We start from the raw sequence: 26,256 nt of genomic DNA, 5'->3' as shown, positions 1-26,256 counted from the left end.
TTTATATTCAGCATAGCTTAACAAAAAAGTGGAGCATAAACATCACTAAAACTCCAAATTTCTCCCATATTTTCTTTTCATTTCCCCTATTTTTTTTGGTCATTGTTTTTGTTTTTGTGCTTTTTTCCCCCCTATTTTTTAAATATGAAAATATGTATGCTCCTATCACAATGGATTCTTTGGGAACCATGACTAACTCAATCAGCACCAAGTATAATCCATCTGGTTTAAATAAAAATAACAGTTCTTCATCTCTTGATAATGTCCCTGAAAATACTCTATCTGTTAATTTCATTTAAATTCTAATATATGCTTCAAATTAGACATTTAAAATGTTAGGCATACTTTAGCTAAATACATTCTCAGCATTGTTCATGCTTCATCTATGTAATACTTCCTCAGAAATCCTCAAGCATATCTCACAAAAATTTAATTTTTTATTTCAATTCCTAGGATTGACTTTTGGACTTTCAAAACTATAGCATTTGGTTAGGAAAAGTCTAGTTCCCCAATCACCCATGAAAAGGAGCATGCCTAAACTTTGAGTTGCCTATGAAACGGGACTTAAAACTAAGGAAATGTCTTCCCATATAATTTTCTTTGTTAAAGTTTCTTATTCCTTTGGGTCTGGAGGCCAATGTTCACTACAGACTTGTGGGAATCTTCCTGGAATGAAAGGTATGTTCTCAATTCAACAATGTCCCATATCCTGGGTTGAGAATATGGGTTCATATTATTGAACTTATTGAGAAGCACTGGGTTTATAGGTCTTCCGGGGATCCTTTGGTTTCCATATTTAGAAAGCAAGCAATTGAAGAGCCAGCCCTCCTGAAAACATATATAAAGGCTGCATTAATATTTTTTTCTGGGCAACTTTGTTTATACTCATGAGCTCTTAAGCCTTGTAGAGTTTGGGACTGACTTCAGGCAAATTGTACAATATAGGAAAATTGTCTTTAGTTCTCTCTTCACCCATTATCATTGCCCATATCTCCATTCAGGTGCTCACATGAGGAAACTACTATACCTTTGAACTGGTCCAGGCTTCTTCATAAAGTTATGTCCAACTCCTGCCTACCTACCTCCTTGAATCATATTGTTTTGGTTTGCTAGCTAGCAGAATGCAATATATCAGAAACAACAGCTTTTAAACAGGGGAATTTAATAAGTTGCTAGTTTACAGTTCTAAGGCCAAGAAAAATGTCCCAATTAAAACAAGTCTATAGAAATGTCCAACCTAAGGCATCCCGAGAAAGATACCTTGGTTCAAGAAGGCCGATGACGTTCAGGGTTTCTCTCTTAAGTGAAAAGGCAAATGACAAACTTGGTCAGGGTTTTTCTCTCAGCTGGATGGGCAAACGGCGAATACAGCATTATCTGCTAGCTTTCTCTTCTGGCTTCTTATTTCATGAAGCTCCCCAGGAGGCATTTTCCTTCTTCACCTCCAAAGGTCGCTGGCTGGTGGACTCTGCTTCTCATGGCTACATCATTCTGCTCTCTCAGAATCCCCCCATTCTCTAAAATGTTTCCTCTTTTACAGAATTCCAGTAAACTAACCAAGACCCACCAGAATGGGTGGAAACACATCTCCACCTAATCCAGTTTAACAACCACTCATGATTGAGTCACATCTCCAGGGAGATGATCTAATTACAGTTTCAAACATGGAGTACTGAATAGGGATTAGAAGAAACAGCTGCTTTTACAAAATTGGGGTAGGATTAAAACATGGTTTTTCTAGGGTACATACATCCTTTCAAGTCAGCACACATATTAACATAATTAAGCATATTAACAGTATTCCTCAGTGCTCAGACCCAAGTCAGGACCCATACAAACCAATCTTTTCAATTAATATAAGTATTAATAAATGACTGACAGTCTAATAATGAGCCAGAGTAAAACCAGGGTGTTTCCCTAAGCCTCTAAATGAGTTCATTCTGTTGGTTATTATCCTCATAATCAAGGCCCACTAAAACAAGAAAGAGAAATAACAGCATGCATGCCACCATTCTGCCCCTCCTCTGTCCATTGCAGACTTTGATAATTGATGGACTCCTCTTTCTTAAGGAGTAGACAAAATCTCAACATCCTTTGCAGCACCCTACTCCATGTATCCAATACTAATTTGTATTAGTTATCTATGGTTATGTAACAAATTACTCTAAAATTTAATAACTTAAAAGAACAAATATTTATTATCAGGAATATGTGCATAGCTCTGCTGGAAGATGCTGACTTGAGATCTTTCACAAAGCTCCAATCAACAGGTCTCCAAGGGCTGTGGTTATCTCAAAGCTCAACTGGAGTAGAATCTGCTTCTAAGCTCACTCCTGCCTCAGAAACACATTGGCTATGGGCCAGCGACATGAGGTCCTCATCACTTGAGCATCTCTATAGAGAAGTTCACAACATGGTACTTGACTTCTGTTAGAGCTAGCAAAAAATAGGAAGAGGAAGAAAGAAGAAGACACTGTCTATTGTAACCTATCTCAGAAGTGACAGTCCATCATGTTTGCTGTATTATATGTGTTAGAAGTAAGTCACTAGATTCAATTCACTTTCAAGGGGAAGATTATACAAAGATATGAATACCAAAAAGCAGGGATCACTTGGGCATATAATATGAAATTCATCCACTTTTCCCACTCTACAGATTCACTGGAGAGGTTAAACAATTTCAACAGAAGGCATGTAAAACTTGAATATAGTAAATGAATAAAAATCTAAAATGATGCTCTTTCTTGAAGCTATCATTTTATATGGATTGATTTCTTTAGCTTTTCTTAAAAGTAGACTACCTGACTCTGGAATATCTTAGTTTCCTTCAGCTCCAAAAAAGAAATACTAGGTCTGTGATTAGATTCATGCTTATAAATTTCTATTATTTTTATAATAAAACTGCAAGAAAGTTTATAAAACCTGCAAGAATGTTCAAAAAATAAAATTAACCTATAATTCTGCAATTCATAAGTAACCTCCTTGAACAATTCAGTCTTTTTTATTCAAAATTAGTATATATGTCTATATTCAATATTTCTTATTTCACATTTTGTTGTGAACATTTTAACATTTATGCAACAGGAAAATAAAACTAGAAATTTTACTTTGTGAAGTGATGTCAAAATGGTATACTTACTTGCTGGGAATGGGCATAGACTTGAAGGGAATAGTTATAAAAATCACTTGAGTTATAGCGTACAATGGGATTCTGGAGACTTTTTTATTCTCTGCAAAATCTCAGAAACTGCCAGAAGAATGGCATATATAAGGTATATTTTATCTGCTTACCTGAATTCAATGTTACAATGGCACTTAGGTGTCTTTTTTAAGGGCAAGAGAGAACACATCACACATCAACAAGTTTTCTTTTGAATCCAGTCTCCCATTACCTTTGCTTAATATATTCTTTTGCTTTCTAACAGATTTACTGTATTTTACTAAAATCATTATTCCCAATTTTAATTCTGAAAGAATCTTCTTGTGCCCTTCACAGTGTTGTAGATTTAGGTTTATGAACAAATGCTAACAAGACAAGTTTGCTCTTATGAGATATCTTTAAAGCATACTTTAATAATTTTACTGCTAAAATATGTTTTTTATTAGGTCTTTGGGAGTATTGAGTGGGATAATTTTAAAGGTCTAGGGCATAGCAAACATTCAGTTATGATAATACATTGGAAGGGAAAGCCTGGGCAAATCAACTTCACTGTGCTAGACTTTCTTTAGAAGTTAATGTGTGGGTCAGAGGCAGTGATAGTGAAGAGATGATGCTGCAAAAGCTTTAACTTCCAGGGAACTATGTCAAGAGGGGGTGGAAAGAAAAGGACATACACTTTGGGGCAAGTAAGATGAATGAGGACAAAAAACCTTTTGTGAGTTCTTAAATTTGGTCCCCATTTCCTCCTTTAATATTTTGCAGAACATTTTAAAAGGCTGCAAAAATTTAATAAATCTTGCTGCAGTCATCTGAACTTTGGCTTAGTAAATTCCTTCAACTCCCCTTTATTCTCCTTGTACATCAGCTCTCCTCCATCTTGATTGCCTTTCTGACTCAACCTTATTTAAGTGTGGGAAGTCCAATTTAATCACTGAGCACCAATAGTTTAAGTAGCTGCTATAAAGAACCTGGAGTCATTATCCATTGACACCACTAACAAGACATTGACTGAATTTCTGGGGGATAATTGAGTCCAAATAACTGTCAGTCTGTGCAACTAATGAAGTCTGCTGCAGAGAAAGGTGGGTCTCAGGTGTCTCCTAGGCAGGAGGCAATTGTCAATTCTATTCTGTCTGTGCAATATTGATTGACTCACAATAAAGTTCCACCATCCAGCAGCTCAACCCCAGGACTGCTAAGACATAGGTCATAGAAATATACATACACCACTCACTGTATTATGTCTCATAGGGTGAGAACCAGCAGAGTTGGCCCCCAACCATTCTCCTACTCACACAAGACCATATTACAAGGTAAATTAGGCAAATAATTTAAGGGAAGTTGGCAGGTCTATCTTTTAAATTTTATTTATTATTTTATATTGACAGAGACTTAAAACCATTTAAGCTTTAGATGTCATATTAATTTTGGAGAAATAGTAAAAGAACCCTCCTACTATCCTTTCATATAGCAAATGTATCTCATAGGGCATACAAACCATATTTGTCTAAATGGGCACTGGATCTTGGTGTACCTCTGAAACAAAATATTGCTTTACTATTTTAATTCTAAGACCCAGGTCACCAAATAACAGCTAAAATTGCGTAGGTGGTGGTGAATCACACTGAAGCACAAATCCTACATTAGAACAACAAAAGGAAAGTCTGCTTTCAGAACTGAGCCAATGCCAATACAGATTTCTTTCTCTGTCTCAACCTCTCCCTCTGCCTACCACCCTCCCTCTTTCTCTCCTTCTCTACCCACTTCTTCTCTTGCCCCTCTCCTTTACTTTCTCTCCTTTCAAAAACAGCTCATCAGTGGTAGAATTCTTGCCTGTCATGCGGGAGATTCCTGGCCCATGTACTTCCCAAACAAACAAAGAAACCAATAAAAACAAAACAAACAAACAAAATTTCAACAAATGGTGCTGCAATAACAGGATACTCACATGGAAAAAGAATGAAATGTGACTCCACCATACAGCACACACACACACACAAAATAGCTCATCAGCCTTGTGAAAATTATTCCCAAAAAGGATAGGCTAAGCTTACTTAAAATTAAGCCTAAGAGCCACCCCCAGAGAACCGGTTTTGTTGCTCAAATGTGCCCTTCTCTAAGTCAATTCAGCACGTGAAGTCATTGCCCTTCCCACTACCTGGGACATAACTCCTAGGTAAATTTCCTTGGCAGCATGGGACAGAATTCCCCAGGGATGAGCTGGGACCCAACATCATGGGATTGAGAAAGCATTCTTGATCAAAAGGGGAAAGAAAGAAATGAGACAAAATAAAACATCAGTGGATGAGAAATCTCAAACCGAGTCAAGCGGTTATCCTGGAGGTTATTCTTATGCATTATATAGATATCCCTTTTTAGTTTATAGTGTATTAGAGTAGCTGAAGGGAAGTACCTGAAACTGTTGAGCTGTGTTCCAGTAACCCTGATTCTAGAAGATGATTGCCTAACGATATAACTTTTACAATGTGACTGTGATTGTGAAAACCTTGTGTCTGGTATGCCTTTTATCCTGGGTATGAACAGATGAGTAAAAAAAGTGGATAAAAAACAAATAATGGGGGGTAAGGGGTAAAATAAATTTGGTAGATTGAAATACTAGTGGTCAACGAGAGGGAGGGGTAAAGGGTATGGAATGTATGAATTTTTTCTTTTTTGTTTTTATTTCTTTTTCTGGAGTGATGCAAATATTCTAAAAATGATCATGGTGATGAATACACAACTAAGTGATGATAATATGAGCCATTGATCATACACCGTACCATGTATGGACTTTATGTGCATGAAGATTTGTCAATAAAAATAATTTAAAAAAAGAAAAGCTCATAATGAATGGGATTTTTACAGAGGTAGGAATTGGGAAGTGGTAACTGAGATAACAAAGACCAGAAGATTACTATGTCACAAATAATAAGCTCAAATTACATTTAGTTACAAATTGTCCAATAAATTAAGCCATGAGGACTATGTTTGTTCCAATGAAAATAGGTAATTAAATTTTTCTTGGACATTTAGAAAATACATTCACCTGAAATATTGAGAAAATAGGCCACAAATTTTGGTTCCTTTCAAGAACTCATATTTTGTCCCAATTCTCTACCTTCAGATATGCATGTGAAAAATGGCCTTAAATAATGCTTGTACAAAGTGGGACCTGTGCACTGCTATTGGTTGACCTGAACTTCATCTCTAGATCTACTCATTGGATGAACTGAAGATTCTAAGCTTTGTCCAAGATTGACAAAAGGACTTTAGTGATGGTCAATCTATTTATTTTTCCAAGCTAGATAAAACCAATCTATTCATCAAGTATTTCACACACTATTTACTATCTCCAAATAATGATGTATTTTGGATTCTAAAATATTTGTAAGTCAATTAAATAGGCCTACTACATAGAAGAGGGAGAATGTGGGGGAAGGAAGGTCATCAAAATGTTCTAACATCTCCTCTTTGCCAAATATTGGGGAAGGAACTTCACTTACAAGATCCCATTAAATTTTTATAGTAGCACCATGAGGTAGAAACTACAATTTCAGCTTTATAGATGAATGCACTGAAGCTTAGGGAAGCTAAATAATTTGTTCCAAAATACACAACTAATGCACGTTAGAGCTGGAATTCAAAGTGGGTCTGTTTCTAAATCTCTGTCCATATCACTATATCCTACCTCCTCTTATTTACTCTGCATCACACACTCTTCACATTGGTTAAATTATAAACCTATGGTCAATGGTATGGAGTTAAGGGAAAATGGATTTGACTATGTTCCTACTAAGCTTAGTCAGAGTTAAGCAAAAATTCTGATACAAATCATTCCAAATCACAACATATTAACAAAAAATTATTTTAAAAATTATTCATGCAAACAACATGAGAATGACAAATTTTTCTTTAGACCACCTGTCAAACTGAATGTATCCCAGAAAATAAGAGACAACAAGACTTGGAAACTAATTCTCCAAACATTGAATAGTTGGCTATATATAGAACATGGCAATGAGGAGTTTTTTTTTCTGCCCTACAGTATTTTTTTTTTTACAATATGAACATTCTTTTTTTATCACATAGTTGTATATTCATCATCATGATCATTTCTTAGAACATTTGCATCAATTCAGAAAAAGAAATAAAAAGAAAACAGAAAAAAAAAATTCATACATACCATACCCCTTAGCCCTCCCATTCATTAATCACTAGCATTTCAATCTACTAAATTTATTTTGACATTTGTTCCCATTATTATTTATTTAAGGGGAACATGTTTTACTCATCTGTCCATAAAGTAGATAAAAGAAGCATCAGATACAAGGTTTTCACAATCACACAGTCACATTGTGAAAGCTATATCATTATACAATCATCTTCAAGAAACATGGCTACTGGAACACAGCTCTACATTTTCAGACAGTTCCCTCCAGACTCTCTGTTACGCCTTAACTGAAAAGGTGATATCTATTTAATGTGTACGAATAACTGCTAGGATAACCTCTTGACTCTATTTGGAATCTCTCAGCCACTGACAGTTTATTTTGTCTCATTTCTCTCTTCCCCCTTTCAGTTGAGAAAATTTTCTCAATCCCCTGGTGCTGAGTCGCAGCTCATTCTAGGATTTTTGTCCCATGCTGCCAGGAACATCCACACCCCTGGGCGTCATGTCCCATGTAGAGAAGGGGAGGGCAGTGATTTTGCTTGTCATGTTGGTGGAGAGAAGAGGTCACATCTAAGCAACAAAAGAGGTTTTCTTGGGGGAAACTCCTAGGCCTAATTTTAAGTAGGCTTAGCCTATCCTTTGTGGGTTTAAGTTTCATATGAACAAATCCCAAGACTGGGGGCTCAGTCTATTGCTTTGGTTCTTCCCACTGCTTGTGAGAATATCAAGAATTCTCCACTTGGGGAAGTTGAATTTTCCCCCTTTTTCACCATTCCCCCAAGGGGACTTGGCAAATACTTTTTTATTCAATGTTCAAATCCTTCTGGGATTTATCGAGGCATCACTCTGGACAAACCTACAAAACCTCATGCCCTACTCAAGGTCTCATGTACATATGGTATTCAATTAAGCGCTTCACATAAGTTATAATAGGAAATGCACTAGTCAAAATATACATTTTGTATCAAATAAACATTTTTTTCCTTTAGTCTTAGAAGTTAAAGTTTTAAAATATTAATTACCATCTGTTTTCAATACCCTGCATTATTGACATTCCTTGGTTCTTCCTCATGCAAAACATTTGTAAATTTGTACATTTAGTCACTATCATTATACACTCTAGGCATTCCTAGATTATACAATCTCAGTCTTAATTGTATATCTTTCCTTCTGATTTCATTTGTGCCACCAACCCTCCTCCCTCTATCATTATTACATTCAGCTTCATTCACTGTTCTAACATTATTGTATTATAGTTAGGTAGTATTGTGCTATCCATTTCTGAATTTTTATGATCAGTCCCATTGCACAATCTGTATCCCTTCAGTTCCAATTACCCAATATCTACTCTATTTCTATCTCCTGATGACCTCTGTTCTTAATTGAAATTATCCAAGTTCATTCATTAATGTTAGTTCATATCCATGAGACCATACAGTATTTGTCCTTTTGTTTCTGGCTAATCTCACTCAGTATAATGTGCTTAGGGTACATCCATGTTGTTACATACTTCATAACTTTATTCTGCCTTACAGCTGCATAATATTCCATCATATGTATATACCACATCTTGTTTGGCCACTCGTCTGTTGATGGACATTTGGGCTGTTTCCATCTCTTGGCAATTGTAAACAATGCTGCTATAAACATTGGTGTGCAAATGTCCATTTGTGTCTTTGCCCTCATGTCCTCTGAGTACATACCTAGCAATGATATTGCCAGGTCATATGACAATTCTATACTTCACTAACTGAGGAATCGCCAAACTGCCTTCCACAGGGATTGTACCATTTGACATTCCCACCAATAGTGGATAAGTGTGCCTCTTTCGCCACATCCTCTCCAGCACTTGCTGTTTTCTGTTTTATTGATAATGGCCATTCTGGTGGGTGTGAGATGATATCTCATTGTGGTTTTGATTTGCATTTCCCTAACAGCCAGGGAAGTTGAACATCTTTTCATGTGCCTTTTGGCCATTTGTATTTCCTTTTCTGAGAAGTGTCTGTTCAAGTCTTTTTCCCATTTTGTAATTGGGTTGGCTGTCTTTTTGTTGTTGAGTTGAACAATCTAGATCTTTATATATTCTGGATACTAGACCTTTATCTGATATATCATGTCCAAATATTGTCTCCCATTGTGTGGGCTGTCTTTTTACTTTCTTGACAAAGTTCAATAAGGAGATGTTTTTGGTGCTTTCTGAAAGGGTTCTAAATGCTGCTTAGATGTAGGGCAACTGGTTCCATATGTAAGGAGGCTAATATAAACTCACTTGACTAGGGGACTTGGCAAAGCAAAAAGGAAAAATATCAAAACCAAATTTATCCAAACTGTATTGGATAGGTAATCAATAGATGGGCAAACTACAAGATAGTTTAAGCCACGGCTAGGTAAATCTTTCCTGTAAAGGGCCAGATGTAAATGTTTTAGGCTTTGTGGGCAACACAGTCTCCATGGCAACAATTCAACTCTGTGGTTGTAACATGAAAGCAGCCATTAGACAATAAAGAAACAAGTGTGGCTATGTTGAATAAAACTTCATTTTTAACGGAGGGCCAGCTTTGCCTTCCAGGTTATAGTTTTCTAACCCCTAGTTCAGGTAACACCTTTTGCCTAGGGTAGAAGTGAAGGATGTTAGCTTGAGTTGTTGTCACTTAAAAGCCAAACAGGATCCTGAGGAGGAAGGAAAAATAGACAGAAGGTAGAAGGAATATCATAGCATTTTGGTGATATTAAAGTCAGAGACACTTCTGTTCAGAGAAGCTGAGATGAAAAGAAATGGCATGAATCTTGTCTGCACTGCTGAAAAATAAAGGTGACCCTTTTAATTTCAGAAATTCTTTCTCCTCATTAGCCAAAATGAAAAGCTAAATTAGACCAGTGTTTTCCAAACTTGTTCAGGGTCATAGAGTCCTTTCTTCAAACAAAGTTTCATGGTATACCAATATATAAAACAATGTAAGCTACTGCTAATTTGGTTAAAACTGAAATGGGGGAGCTAAAACTCACAAGATTTATCCTGAGTCAAAGAAATCTTCTACGTCTCTTCCCTAGAAATCTGGACATCAGAAAGCATAGGTTAAAAATCACTATAATAGACAGAAATGCGATGTTCTTTCTTATTCTGGCAATCTAGGATTGTGTGATTTAATTTATTTTTATTCCTGCTGTTAAGGTGTATCTGTACAGCACTACCAATATTCCCATTTTAAGACATCATTATCTAACCAAGGGCATCTTCAAGGTAAATTAGATAGCCAAAGAACAACATAGTTGGCTTGATTCAAGACTGTCTTGCTATTTCTCTCCATAAACAAATTGATTGCTTGTATTTGTTCAATTGTTCAAAATTTTACCTAAAAATTTAAGTAACTCAATCTAATAAGCCTAGCTCAGTGTCCCTGTAAATTGAGTAAATTTCAGTTTGACTCAGTTTGTATCTCATAGCTTATAAAATGAAGAAAAAAAAAGAGAGAGAGAGAAAGAGATAGAATTTTCCTTTTAGTTTTCTAAGCTGCTCAAGAAAATACTATGAAACAGGTCAGATTAAACAATGAGAATATATTTGCTCAGTTTGAGGCTGGGAAAAAGCCCAAATGAAGGCACTATTGAGGTGATCATTTCTTCCTGAATACTATGGGATTCAGAGACTGGTTGCAAGAGACCTTTGGTTCTTAGCTTATCACAATGCAAGGCCCATGACACCATTGCCTGGCCTTTACCTTGTCTTTTGGTTATGTTGATGTTCAGCTTCTTGCTTCCTGCGGCATTCTGTCTGAATTTCATTCTATTTATACAGAATTTCAGTAGTAGGATTAAGATGCATCCTGACTGAGCTGGGCCACATCTTAACTGAAATAACCTCATCAAAGGGTCCTACCTACAATGGGTTCATACCCACAGGATTGGATTAGATTTAAGAGCATGTTTTTCTGGGGCACATACAGCTTCAAACTACCACAAGGAGTATTATATTTGTTTTTCTTCAGAGAATACTTTAGAAACCAGCAAACCAAAATTAGCCTTTATTTACAGTTGAGGATGAAATCATGCCCCTCACAAAAGATACGTTCAGTTCCCAACCCCTGGTTCTGCAGGTATGAACCCATTTGTAAATAGGACCTTGGAAGATATTATTTAAGGTGTGCCCAAACTGAATGAGGGTAGGCCTTAATCCACTATAGCTGAAGCTTTTATAAGCAGAGGACATTGGACACAGAAGGAGAAGCCATTGGGAGCAGCTGGAAGTGGGAAGACAACAGAAGCTGAACCAGAAAAGAAAGAAGATGCTGCCATGTCCACTGGAAAAGCCAAGAAACCCCAAAGATTGCCAGCCAAGCAGCAGATACCAACCCCAGGGGGAAATAGCCTTCTAGTCTCTGAAACTATGAGCCAAGAAATTTCTGTGATGAAGCTAACCCATTGCATGGTATTTCCTTTAGCAGCTGGGAAACTAAACCACTTATGGCTATCAAGTTCACTTCATTTTAAATCAACTTTTAAAATTTTTTCTTCTTCTACTCAGACTTTTTACAATAAAATGTGTTTAGATAACATTGTTTGGAGAGCTAAAGTAAACATTAGATGTTGAAAACATTGCTGCTGTGCTTAGAATGGATGCATTGAGGGGGAACATTATCTACAAAAAAGATTTTTTTCTTTTATTGATCAAATGTACGAAGAGCTCATGAAACATTTTTATTGCAAACAGTACAGATTTGAGTCCTGCCTCTAATGGTGTGCTTCAAGCAACAAGTATCTTGATTATTGTTAACAGAAGTTGCCCTTCTATCATCATTGGAAATTGAGTTACTTTTCTGAGATTGGCAAACAGACTTACTGCAGGTTTTATATGAGAGAAAAACTGCCTGGGTAGTAATTGAGTTTGGGTTTTCATCAGAGGAGGAGGAACTTGTCCTGCTGATAAGTTTTCATTTTTGGCAAATGCTTTACTCCAGTTTTTAGCACAAAGTGGGGTACAAAAAAAAGGCATTTGATATTAGGCTTTCTAGTTGTTTTCTTGTCAGGAAGCATTCTTGAATTTGAGACTCAGGACCACTCAGGAAGATAAACAAAGAAACACTGAAGGGGTTGTTATAGCAATTACCTTTTGGGAGTAGAATAAATTTACTCCCCTAAGGATAGTTGTGGTTGTTTTCTGAAAAGAGATGCCAGGCCATTTTGACCACATTTTGTTATAGACAGGTACCGCACTTTCTGCAGCATTTCCTTTTCTTTTTACTCCTTAACACTAACTGTGGAGAAAGTTTTTTTTCTTCTCTTTTTCTCCTCTCACTATACGTAATGCATGGTCACTGCAATTATTCCAAGAGGCCACATGGTCTTGCATTTAGTCCATTTTATCACACACTTGAGGACACCATGTTTCCTATTAGTGGTGGTTAACTTGATGCCATTATGTGTAATTTCTTCCAGATGAGCTGGGGCACTTAACTTTCCACTTCAAAGTACTGAGTTATGCTTAAAATAATCCCAGCTTCTATACAGCGATTTCTCAGAGCAGAGAATTCAAGTCTAATTAAACACATCACTTCCACATCAATGTCTTCTCTGTGCCTAAATTGTTCCTTCGAGCTAAGCAAGTATCAAATCGGGCCTGGTAATAATTTTTATGTTCTGGATGGACATTATTAAAGACAGTAGCTTAGTGAAGCATAACCATAGTTATGCGTGAACAAAAAATAATTTACAGAACAATGATTTTTTTTTTTAAATCCGTAATTTAGGGCTTTTTGTCTCCCTCTGCTTCATTACAGTCTTAAATTCCTTTTGGGTCTTCCCTCCTATGCTCAACACAGAGATATGAATTTTAAAAAGATTTTTGGGACTTATTAAATGCCACCATTTATCAAGTGCCTACTGTATACCAATATGTTAAAAAGTTATAGATTTTATTTCTAGTCCTCACAACCCCAATAAAGAAAATATTACAGATATACAAAACTCTTGGAACCAGGGTGTTTGAGAATTCATACTTTTCTGGATGTTAAGAGTTAATAAGGTACATAAACCACAGGTTCTGTAACTAAGTGGGGTCAAGTACAGTGTTTTGGAAAAAAATAAAATATTTGTAGTGAAATACAAGTTGTCATACTAAGTAGGATTTTTTTAAAAGCACTAAAATGCCTGCCCATCAATTCAGATCATGTTTTGTTACCAAATAAATTTGCCATATCTTTAGAGAAAAAAAAGATTTTCACATGTTTTTGTGGATTATGAATTGCAGATGTTTAGATAAATTATTTAAAGAGACGTTAAATAATTTGCCCAAAGTTGCACAGCTAGAATACAACTAGGCTGGGATTCAGATCCTATATTGTCTGCTTCTAAAGTCTATGTTCTATTAGATGACAGTTCAAAAATTCTCTGAGAGAAGAGAAAGCAAAACAACATAGAGATCAGGCAGAGGAAGAACAGGACAAACTTAAGATAAATAGAAAAGAGATAGCTCATAGCGTGAGCTATCCAAAGGAAGGCAGAGAGACAATGAAAAAATGGTCATCAGAATAAGAAAGAGGATCAGCAAGACAGGAAGAGAAGGATAATATGCCAAAAGTTCATGTCCTCACATAGAAAGAATTGGACTGAGTGGCAGCAGGGATGAGGTTGTGGGAATGACAAAGACTTACTCACTGTACCAAAATTATGTCCAGTTGCCATAGCTACAGGCTATTTATTAAATATATTTAAATAATGGCCTCAATATCAAGCTATGAAATATTTCACAGCCATGAAAATGATGGGAATATCTCCAAATTCCTGGCCCCAACACTTACTGGCTATGTGATTTTAACAAATTACCCAGCTACTCTATGCTGAAATTAATCATTTGTAAAATGTGATAATATCTGCCTTATAGATATTAATGGTGATAATTAAATGATATAGTTCATGCAAAGAATTTAACACAGTGGCTGGCATAAAGCAAATGATTGGCATATGTTAGTTGATATTATTATAGATATTTTATCCTTTGAGATAATTGGCTTCTCAAACCAAAGGAAACTGTCCACATTATAAGAGTATTTGCAAATAGCAAACCAGAGAACAAACTAACAACTCCTGGTCAAATATAATCACCATTCAATCAGCAATCCTGGTGAGAGTTTGCTCTATTTTCAGCACCAATGCTAACATATGGTGCTACTACCCTGAATGAGTCATTTAATAGTGTCTGCTATTTCCACTGTGAACTGACTTCTACTCTTTAACTCATAGGTATTGGAGGAGGCTTTGGGGATAAATGAAGGAGAAATCATTGCCCCAGCTAATATGCTACTCCAAAATACGTTTCTAAAGAACTCCCTTGAACTTGTTGATTGGAAGAAACTGCACTGAAAGAAAGAAAGATTAACATCCAAGCTTATACCTGAATGGATGACCAGAGTGTAAGCCGAGGGATTCTGAATAAATAGTCCTTTTCCCAAACCTGTAGTAATATCACCATTCTAAAGTGCAGCACTAGCTTGAATATAACTGTTGTTATTTTCTTCCACATCAGAAAATTGAGAATTGTTAAGAGAACTGATCTATTCCAGCTGCTTTTACAGTGCAGAGAATGATGATCCAAAGGACAGTCATTTTTTTTCTGGCAGCTGCTCGGGGACAATCAATAATATAAAGATATATTCTATTGGCAATTGCTTTCGCTGAAAAACCACCTATTTTTCTCTTCCTGTCTATAAAGAGAGAAAGGAACCAAGGTGTTAAATTTTATCCAATGCCTTGAGTGCCCAATCAGAAAACCAGCTGATAGGTGATATTTAACTTTAAGTACAGCATATACTTATACATTTGCTGTAAATGTGGTATGGGGAATGCATGTTCAAACCTCAAGTAAAAAAACCACCATCTTGAATATAAGAAATATACATGACTACGGCATCCTGTTATCCCATAGGATACAGTTCCTAAAATTTTAGGGCAGTAACCAAGGTGGCACAAAGCATTGTCTTTTGTTAGGAATGGAACACCATAAAATCATGAGACAGTGGTTTAGTGAATAGACCCAACACCTCCTCTCCAGAAATATACACTTAGTCTAGATTTTCTCATCCCCCAATCATTTTCCAGTCATACTCAATCACTTACAGTTCCCTGATAATGTTGTGGATTTTCCTTCAGCCTTTGTAGATCTTGTTCCCTTTTCCTGGAATCCTTTTCCACTCCCCTTTCTCCTGATTTCCTGGTTAATTCATGCTTCATGTCTCAGATTATTTATCACCTTGTCTACAAAGGCCTCCGTGACCTTCTGAGTCTTGGTTAAGTGTCCCTCACATAGCACTTGTCCCTCTGCACAGAAAAAGTTTCTCTATTTGTCTTTCTCTTTACTTAAAAACAAACAGGTTAAGGGCAGAGGCTTTGTTGTATTCATCATTTCCAGAGCCTAGCACACTGCTAGTCCCATAGTACACACTTAGAAAATATCCAAAGAATTATGCCTTAATGAATAATCTGGTTTGAAAGGATTATGTGCCCTAGAAAAGCCATGTTTTAATCCTAATGCAGTCTTGTGAGAGCAACTCATTTCTTTCAATCCCTATTCAATAATGTACGTTGGAATCTTTTGATTAGATTATCTCCATGGAGATGTGACAAACCCAATTGTGGGCATTAACTTTTGATTAGATGGCAGTGTGACTCCACCCATTCCAGGTGGGTCTTGATTAGTTTACTGGAATCCTTTAAAAGAAGAAACATTTTGGAGAGAGACACAGAGCCATAGGAGAGCCATAAGGCTAAGAGCTCATGCAGCCAGAGACATCTGGAGCTTCATGAAACAAGAAACCTGGAAGAAAGCTAGAAGATGTTGCCATATTTGCCATATACTTTCCCAGTTGAGAGAAAAACCCTGAACTTTTCAGGGTTTTTCAGTCTTTTGCTTTTTTTAATAACTAAAAAATAATACAAGTTTTTAATTCAAGTATATAACTAATAAATTTTGAGTTATAATCAAATTTTGAGAAAAGAAAAATATAGGTAGGTATTTCTGCTTTTTAAAAAAATTTTTATCGTTACAACAACGTACAAGCACATACATTCTTAACATACAAACATTCCATAAATGGCATACGATCAATGGCTCACAATATCATCACATAGTTGTAAATTCATCACCATGATCATTTTTAGAACATTTCCATCACTCCAGAAAAGGAAATAAAAAGAAAAAAGAAAAAACTCATACACACCATACCCCTTAACCCTCTCTCTCATTGACCACTAGTATTTCCACCTATCCAATATATATATTTTTTATTTTAACATTTGTTCCCCCTATTATTTATTTTTAATCCATGTTTTACTTATCTGTCCATACAGTAGATAAAAGGAGTATCAGACACAAGGTTTTCACAATCACATACCCACACTGCAAAAGCTATAACATTACACAATCATATTCAAGAAACATGGCTACTGGAATATGGCTCTACAATTTCAGGCACCTCCCTCTAGCCTAATATGCCTTAATCTAAAAAGGGGATATCTATATAATGTGTAAGAATAATGTCCAGGATAACTGCTTGATTCTGTTTGAAATCTCTCAGCCACTGACATTTTATTTTGCCTCATTTCTCTCTCCCCTCTTTTGATCGAGAAGGCTTTCTCTCAATTCCTTCATGCTGAGTCCCAGCTCATTCTAGGATTTCTGTTCCATGTTGCCAGGAATGTTTACACCCCTGGGAGTCAAGTCCCACAGAGAGAGGGTGAGGGCAGTGAGTCTGCTTGCCGTGTTGGCTGAGAGAGAGATAGGCCACATCCGAGCAACAAAAGACGTTCTCTGGGGTTGACTCTTAGGCCTAATTTTAAATAGACTCAGCCTTTCCTTTGTGGGGAAAAGTTTCATATGAACAAACCCCAAGAATGAGGGCTCAGAGTATTGATTTGGTTCTCCCCACTGCTTGCAAGAATATCAGGAGTTCACCAATTGGGGAAGTTGAATTTTCCCCCTTTCTTGCCATTCCCCCAAGAGGACTTTGAAAATACTTTTTCATTCACTGTTCAGATGACTCTGGGTTTTTTCAGGGCATCACTCTGGGATTTATTGGGGCATCACTCTGGACAAACCACCAAATCTCATGCCCTATTCAAGGTTCCATGTACTTATGGTGTTCGATTAAACTGTTCATATAAGTTATATTAGAAAATGCACTAGTCAAAATATAAATTTTGTACCAAATAAACGTTTTTTGCTTTAGTTTTACACATAAGTTAAAGTTTTAAAATATTAATTACCATCTATTTTCAACACCCTGGAATATTGACATTCCTTTGTTCTTCATGCAAAAACATTTTTTTCATTTGTACATTTAGTCATTATCATTGTACACTCTAGGCATTCCTAGATTATATCATCTCAGTCTTTATCGTCTATCTTTCCTTCTGGTTTCATTTGTGCCACCATCCCTCCTCCCTCTATCATTCACACGTTCAGCTTCATTTGGTGTTCTACATTATTGTGCTACCTTTATGAAGTATCATGCTACCCATTTCTGAATTTTTACAATAAGTCCAGTTGCACAATCTGTATTGCTTCAGCTCCAATTACCCAATATCTACCATATTTCTATCTCCTGATGGCCTGTGTTCTTAACTGAAATTCTCCAAGTTTATTCATTAATGTTAGTTCATATCAGTGAGACCATATAGTACTTGTCCTTTTGTTTCTGGCTAATCTCACTCAGCATAATGTCCTTAGGGTCCATCCATGTTGTTATGTGCTTCATGACTTTATTCTGTTTTACAGCTGCATAACATTCCATTGTATGTATATACCACAGCTTGTTTAGCCACTTGTCTGTTGATGGACATTTGGGCTGATTCTATCTCTTGACATTTGTAAATAATGCTGCTGTAAACATTGGCGTGCAAATGTCAGTTTTTGTCCTCTCCTCATGTCCTCTGAATATATACCTAGTAATGGTATTGCCGGATTATATGGCAATTCTATACTCAGCTTCCTGAGAAACTGCCAAACTACATTCCACAGCAGGTGTAACATTTTATATTCCCACCAACAGTGGATAAGTGTGCCTCTTTCTCCATGTCCTCTCCAGCACTTGCTGTTTTCTGCTTTATTGATAATGGCCATCTTGGGGTAGGATATGATATCTCATTGTGGTTTTGATTTGCATTTCCCTGATAGCCACGGAAGTTGTGCATCTTTTCGTGTGCTTTTTAGCCATTTGTATTTCCTCTTCTGAGAAGTATCTATTCATGTCTTTTGCCCATTTTATAATTGGGCTGTCTTTTTGTTGTTGAGTTGAATCATCTCTTTATATATTCTGGATATTAGACCCTCATCTGATATGTTGTTTCCAAATATTGACTCCCATTGTGTAAGCTCTCTTTTCACTTTCTTAACAAAGTTCTTTGATGTACAAAAGTGTTTAATTTGGGGAATTTCCATTTATCTATTTCTTTTCAAGGCTCATGCTTTGGGTGTAAGATTAGGAAACTGCCTCCTATTATAAGATTCATAAGATATTTACCAACATTTTCTTCTGAAAGTTTTATGGTCTTAGATCTAATGTTTAGATCTTTGGTCCGTTTTGGTTAATTTTTGTACAGGGCGTGAGATATGGATCCTCTTTCATTCTTTTGCACATAGATATCCAGTTCTCCAAGCATGATTTATTAAAGAGACTGTTCTGTCCCAGGTGAGTTGGCTTGACTGCCTTATCAAAATTCAACTGTCCATAGATGAGAGGGTCTATATCTGAACACTCTATTCAATTCCATTGGTCAGTATATCTATCTTTTTGCCAGTATCATGCTGTTTTGACCACTGTAGCTTCATATTATGCCTTAAAGTCAGGTGTGAGACTTTCCACTTCATTTTTCTTTCTCAAGATACTTTTAGCTATTTGGGGCATGCTGCCTGTGATAGTTAGATACAGGTGTCAACTTGGCCAGGTGAAGGCACCTAGTTCTGTTGCTGTGGCCATGAGCAAATGGTAAGTGAACCTCATCTGTTGCTGATTACATCTGCAGTCAGCTAGGAGGCGTACCTGCTGCAATAAATGTTTGACTTAATTGCCTGGTGCTTAAATGAGAGAGCTCAATGTAGCACAGCCCAAGCAGCTCAGCATACCTCATCTCAGCACTCGCAGCTCAGCCCAGGCCTTTGGAGATACAGAAAGAAATCACCCTGGGGAAAGTTGTTGGAACCCAGAGGCCTGGAGAGAAGGCCAGCAGAGACCATCTTGTGCCTTTCCACATAAGAAAGAACCTCAGTTGAAAGTTAGCTGCCTTTTCTCTGAAGAACTAGCAAAATAAATCCCCTTTCATTAAAAGCCAATACGTCCCTAGTGTGTTGTGTTCCAGCAGCTAGCAAGCTAGAACACTGTCTTTCCAGATAAATTTGGTTATTGGTTTTTCTATTTCTGAAAAATAAGTTTTTGGGATTTTAATTGGTATTGCATTGAATCTATAAATCAATTTAGGTAGAATTGACATCTTAACTATATTTAATCTTCCAATCCATGAACATGGTATGCCCTCTCATTTATTGAGGTTTTCTGTGATTTCTTTTAGCAATTTTTTATAGTTTTCTTTGTATGGGTCTAAATGTTTTATTCTTTTGGTTGCAATTGTAAATGGGATTTTTTTCTTGATTTCCCCCTCAAAATGCTCATTACTAGTGCATAGAAACAGTACAGATTTTTGAATGTTGACCTTTTAACCTGCCACTTTGCTGTACTCATTTATTAGCATTAGTAGTTTTGTTGTGGATTTTTCAGGGTTTTCAACATATAGTATCATGTCACCTGCAAACAGTGAGAGTTTCACTTCTTCCTTTCCAATTTTGATGCCTTGTATTTCTTTTTCTTGCCTAATTGCTCTGGCTAGAACTTCCAACACAATGTTGAATAACAGTGGTGATAGTGGACATCCTTGTCTTGCTTCTGATTTAGGGGGAAAGTTTTCAGTTTTATCCCATTGTGGATGATGCAAGCTGTGGGTTTTTCATATATTCTCTTTATCATGTTGAGGAAGTTCCCTTCTATTTCTATCCTTTAAAGTGTTTTCAACAAGAAAGGATGTTGGATTTTGTCAGATGCCTTCTCTGCATCAATCAAGATGATCATGTGATTTTTCTCCTTTGATTTGTTGATATGGTGTATTACATTAATTGATTTTCTAATGTTGAACCATCCTTGCATACCCGGGATGAATCCTACTTGGTCATAGTGTATAATTCTTTTAATGTGTTGCTGGATTCGATTTGCAAAAATTTTGTCAAGGATTTTTGCATCTATATTCATTAAAGAGATTGGTCTGCAATTTTCTTTTCTTGTAGCATCTTTGTCTGACTTTGGTATGAGGGTGATGTTGGCTTCATGCAATGAGTTAAGTAGCCTTCCTTCCTTTTCAATATTTTTGAAGAGTTTGAGCAGGATTGGAACTAATTCTTTCTTGAATGTTTGGTAGAATTCACATGTGAAGCCATCTGGTCCTGGACTTTTCTATTTTGGGAGCTTAATGACTGATTCAATTTCTTTATTTGTGATTGGTTTGTTGAGGTAATCTATTTCTTCTCAATCAATGCTGGTTCTTCATGTCTCTCTAGGAAGTTGTCCAATCCATCTACATTGTCTAGTTTATTAGCATAAAGTTGTTCATCCTATCCTCTCATTACCTCCTTTATTTCTGTGGGGTCAATAGTTATGTTTCCTCTTTCATTTCTGATTTTATTTATTTGCATCCTCTTTCTTCTTCTTTTTTCAACCTTGCTAAGAGTCCATCAATTTTTTTGATTTTCTTATAGAAACAACTTCTGGTTTTGTTCACTTTCTCAATTGTTTTCATGTTCTCAATTTCATTTATTTCTGCTCTAATCTTCATTATTTCTTTCCTTTTACTTGCTTTGGGGTTAGTTTGCTGTTCTTTTTCTAGTTCTTCCAAGTGGTTAATTCCTCAATTTTTGCCCTTTCTTCTTTTTTGATATAGGCATTTAGGGCAATAAATTTCCCTCTTAGCATTGTCTTTGCTGCATCCCATACATTTTGATATGTCATGTTTTCATTTTCATTTGCCTCAAGATATTTACTGATTTCTCTTGTAATTTCTTGCTTGACCCACTGGTTGTTTAAAAGTGTGTTGCTTCCATGGTTTCTGCTGAGAAATATATGCATAGTCTTATTGGGCTTTCCTTATATGCAATATATTGCTTTATTCTTCCTGCTTTCAAAATTCTCTCTTTCTCTTTGACAACTGACATTCTGATTAGTAAGTGTCTTGTAGTATGTCTATTTGGATCTATCCTGTTTGAGGTATGCTGCACTTCTTGGATCTGCAATTTTAAGTTTTTCATAAGAGTTGGAAAATTTTCAGTGATAATTTCCTCCATTAGTTTTTCTCCTCCTTTTCCCTTCCCTTCTCCTTCTGGAACAACCACAACAGATATATTCATGTGCTTCATGTTGTCATTCAATTACCTGAGTTCCTGCTCATACTTTTCCCTATATTTTCTTTTGCTTGTTGGTTTTCAGATGCCCTGTCCTCCAGTTCACTATTCCTATCTTCTGCCTCTTGAAATCTAACATTGTAGGTTTCCATTGTCTTTTTTTTTCATCTCTTCTACTGTGCCTTTCATTCCTATAAGTTCTGTTATTTGTTTTTTCAGACTTTTGATTTCTCTTTTTGTTTTTGTTCATCCCTTGTCTTCTTTATATCCTCTCTCAATTCACTGATTTGATTTTTGATGAGATTTTTCATGTCTATTTGAATATCCCGACTTAATTGTTTCAACTCCTGTATCTCATTTGAATTGTTGGTTTGTTCTTTTGACTGGGCCATATCTTCAATTTTCCTAGTATGATTCATTACCTTTTGCTGGCATCTAGACATTTAATTTCCTTAATTATTCTGGAGATTGTTTTCACTTTTTTACCTAGGATTTTTTTGATGGAAAATTTTGTTGTCTGTTTTTGACATTCAGTTCAGCTTATTCTAGATCTCTAGCATAGATTTTGTTTAACAGATGAGAAATTTTCAGTTCCTGTTTTCTTGATTCTTGCCCTGCCTGTATGGTGCCTTTTTACCCCCTTAGAAGGGTCTACTTAGGTATTATAGACTCCAGTCATATTTTCCCAGACCAGACTGGCCTCCTATCAGGAGGAAAGAGTTACCTGCATCAGTTTTCCTTGAGGGTGAGACCCAGCAAGTTGAAAGTTGTGTTTTTCCTATCCTGCTCAGTATGTGGCTTTGTCTGCCTGCAGATCCCACCAACATAAAGTGATGTAGTACCTTTAACTGCAGCAGACTCTCCCTGCTGGGGACATGGTCTAGAAGAGGAGAGGTTGTAGTCTGGCTTTAATTGCTTCAGTTTTCCAGACTCTGGGGTCTGAATTCCTTGAGAGAGGGATTCTGCCTGATCTGGGCCCCACCCCTCTCCTGGGGAAGGCACAGCCTCCAGGGAATTACTTCCTTTCACCTGACCAGCCTTTTGCCTCTCAGACAAGCTTAATTCTGCCCTTGCCTGGGGTAATGGGAGCCCGAGAAGCCCTGAAGTTGTAGCCAAAGAGTAGTCAAGCAGTAGAAACGCAGACAAAAAGAAAGAAAAAAAAAATCCCTCTCAGAACAGGACCCCTATGCCTCGGGTTTACCAATCAAGAGCTTAAGTTGGCATGTTGCTCTATGTATCTCTAAATCCTATGTGCCCCCTCCTTTCCTTCAGGGCCCAGACCCTCTCAAGTATTTTGTGCTGTCCAATCTGAAAAAACCTCTGATTTTTTGTTTTGTTTGTTTTTCCATCCACCCTGCCCCTCTGCACTGGGGCAAAAAGTAGCAACCCCAGCTCTTACTCAAGGTTAGTAGTCAGAATTTGTTAATCTGTTAATTAATTCCACAACTGCAGCTTAGTTGAGCTCAGCCCCTTGCTGTTAGTAAAGTCTCTTTCTTTCCCCTCTGGGAACCAGCCTATGGGGGTGGGGTGCTGGCCTCCAAGGCTTGGGGATTCATGGTTCTGGGTGAGACCGCAGCTAGTCCAGCTTGTCCATATGGTATACACTGTGTGTCTGATAACTGATGTGGCCCCAACCATTGTTCTGTACTGTTTTTGGCTATTTACTAGCTGTTCTGCAGAACAAACTAAATTCCACACCTCACTAAGCCACCATCTTGGACCTCCCTCCATCATCTGCCTTTTTTTTTTTATAAAACAAAAAGTTTTATTTTAGTAAAGTATAAGACTTAGTTTTAAACCAGTACCAGAGGAGTTCATACCATGTGCAATTGATATAGGTCTTATTACTGTTTTAACCTTAATACTATTCTTTATTGCTGTCCTTGTTTTATATCTTTTACTCCCTAATGTATTTTCCTAATTGTTTTTCTTCCTCTCAACTGGTAAATTTTAAAAGTATGCAAAATCTGTTTTTAGTATAATAACTTTCTCAATTTATCAAATTCAAAAAAAGAAAGTTATTTGTTAACTGCACATTATGAATGATTAAATAATTAGTACAATTTTATCCCACCACCCCACCCCCCTTTGCTGCCCAATTACAACTCTAATTCCTATTATGTTGACCCTTCCAGGAATTTTGCTATGGTCTATTATCATTGTGTTCATATTATTTAAATTTGAGTCAGTATTTACTCAATTATTATAGTTGGTTTTTTTCATCTTTCAGTATCTCCATTTGTGAAATCCCATCAATTCACCTTTCAGTTGGTTGAATTATATCTTCTGGCAAATTATATTGCCAAAAAGTCTAAGACTGAGCTGATTTTATTTTTCCATTACTGGTGGCCCGTGATGTGTCTGTTTTTTTTCTAGCTTAAATATTCGTAAGACTCTTTCATTATCTTTCAGGTTTGGTAAGGTTACCAAGATATGTCTCCATTCTAGTGACTCTTTTGAATTTCTTCCAGTTCACACTGAGCCCCTATATCTATATCATTATATGATCTTTTGTTTCAAGAAAGAACTCTTGTATTATATTTCTGAATGTTTCTTCTTTTCCATTTATTCTATTTTCTTATTCAGAAACACAAACTTTGACTCTGGTGACTCACTTCCATAGTTTCCATCTTATCTCTAGTAGCTAATATCTCTTTATTTTTTTCCACACCTGTCTTTAAATTAAATTAAATAAACTTAATTTCCTCAAATTTTTCCTCCATGTGACTCTCAGTGATTTTAGATGTACTGATGCAGCTTCTAACATTGTTTTCATTTCTCAGGTAATTTTATTTTTTCTTCTATTTCTTTCCTTATGGATATCAGCTCACTTTCATATACTCCTGTTATGTTTCCTTTAATATTTTTTAATAACTCCTTTGCTATCTTATTTTATTGAACTGATGTTCTCTTTAATTTTTTTGAAGATTTCCAAAACAACAACAACAAAATATTTATTTTGAGATTTGAGAATTAGGAGAAATCTAAATAATGAGAATTGGATCCACAGTGGGGTCTTTAGGGAAATCGGAAGCACTACCCTCTCCCACAGGTTGATGCTTCTCCCGTTTGGCATCAATTCTTTTGCTGGATTGAAGGCATCATTGGTCTGCTGGTCACAGACATAGCAACTCAAGGTGGTGCAGAAATGCTGCAATGCACAGGTCTCACAGAAATCATGCCTGCATTACGTAACAACTGGGTTTTGGAAGGTCTGGCAACAGATGAAACACTTGAATGGTATTTCCTCATCATCACTTCCCATTTCATAATTTTCATCCTCATAGAAACCACAGTGGCCCTCATCAAGCTCCTGTTCAATCTGTCACCCATGTTTGTAATCTCAGCGATCATGCAGGAACTTGCAGCTGTCTCCAAAGCCACAGAGTCAGGCTCCTTATAGTCCTTACAGATGCTGGACTGGTAATACCAGAGCACAGTGGCATGTAGATGCTTGGGAGTTTGGATGGAGCCCTTCCTCACCATTCTGGAGGAGGCATTGGCCATAAATGTGTCTTTGGGGTTCATGTATTTCTGATAATTATTGATTCCCTCTGCTCCTTCTAGATCTTCTGGCTATGCTCAAAGATGGTTTGTGTATCACACTCTTTCTCAGTGTCTAGGTTGGAGACAGCAGTTGCTCCCATATTCTCTGGCCCCAGAGGTTTCACACAGAGCAGGTGGACTTGTAGACTATGCCAAGACTCGGGCTCATTCTCCTCCTCACTACTATAAGCTTCCTTCTGTTCAGAGCTGCCAAGAGTCTTCTGTATCATTGGATTGTGGATCATCTGCTTCTTTTCTGGATGAACCACAGTGCTACTTTCCTCACTACTGCTTTCTCCTGGCTCTGGATTGCAAACCTGGCACTTTCTGCTGCCTGTGGTACCTTTACATCCAGGTTTTTTGAAGAGGAAGATGCACATGTGGTCTGTATTCCTTCTTGGAGCAAGTTGCTCTGCCATTTGGGGGTCTTGAGTTCTGAAATGGCTGTGTAGCTAGCTCACATCTTCTCTACGTTTTTTTGAGAGAAAGAAGTTTTTGTCTAAAATTCTATTCTGACTCCTGAAGTGATTCTTCTTTCAAAGTGTATTTTTAAATCTACTTTTGTTTATCACGTTCCTTTCTATATTTTCTATGCATATGCCACATGTTGGGCCCTTTCTGCTTATTACTCAGCTTTGAATGGAGCAGTTCTCTCTGGACTTGCTATCTGCTCAAAAAAATAAACAACTCTTCTTCCTGCTTACATAGGTACAGAATATCAATGGCGTGTAATCTCTGTGCAGCCCTTTAGTCGGTGCCACAGTCCACCATGCAAGAAGGCAGGTAACTCGCCATGCTCAGAAGGTTGGGTGGCCCAGGAACACCCCTACCATGGTTGGCTCCACAGGTGGCCTTACATGTGTACATCCCATTGGCTGGTGCCCGCCTGTGGAACTACCTATCCCATGCTCCAGTGCAGCACCGCTGCCCCAAGCCTGGATGCCTATCATC

The 26,256-nt window shown here is 36.9% G+C and overlaps 1 protein-coding gene and 1 pseudogene across 10 annotated transcripts in view; both read right to left on the bottom strand.

The window, feature by feature from the left end:
* The window catches only part of LOC143654020 (uncharacterized), a 549,535-nt gene that overhangs the window by 222,617 nt on the left and 300,662 nt on the right, over nucleotides 1-26,256 (bottom strand). The gene's annotated exons all lie outside the window — the stretch shown is intronic.
* LOC143653160 (E3 ubiquitin-protein ligase RNF113A-like) lies at nucleotides 24,676-25,942 on the bottom strand (annotated as a pseudogene).

The sequence above is a fragment of the Tamandua tetradactyla genome, chromosome 13 (genome assembly GCF_023851605.1).
Source record: "Tamandua tetradactyla isolate mTamTet1 chromosome 13, mTamTet1.pri, whole genome shotgun sequence".
In the NCBI taxonomy this organism is placed as follows: Eukaryota; Metazoa; Chordata; class Mammalia; order Pilosa; family Myrmecophagidae; genus Tamandua; species Tamandua tetradactyla.
This window is presented reverse-complemented; position numbering and strand designations above follow the sequence as displayed.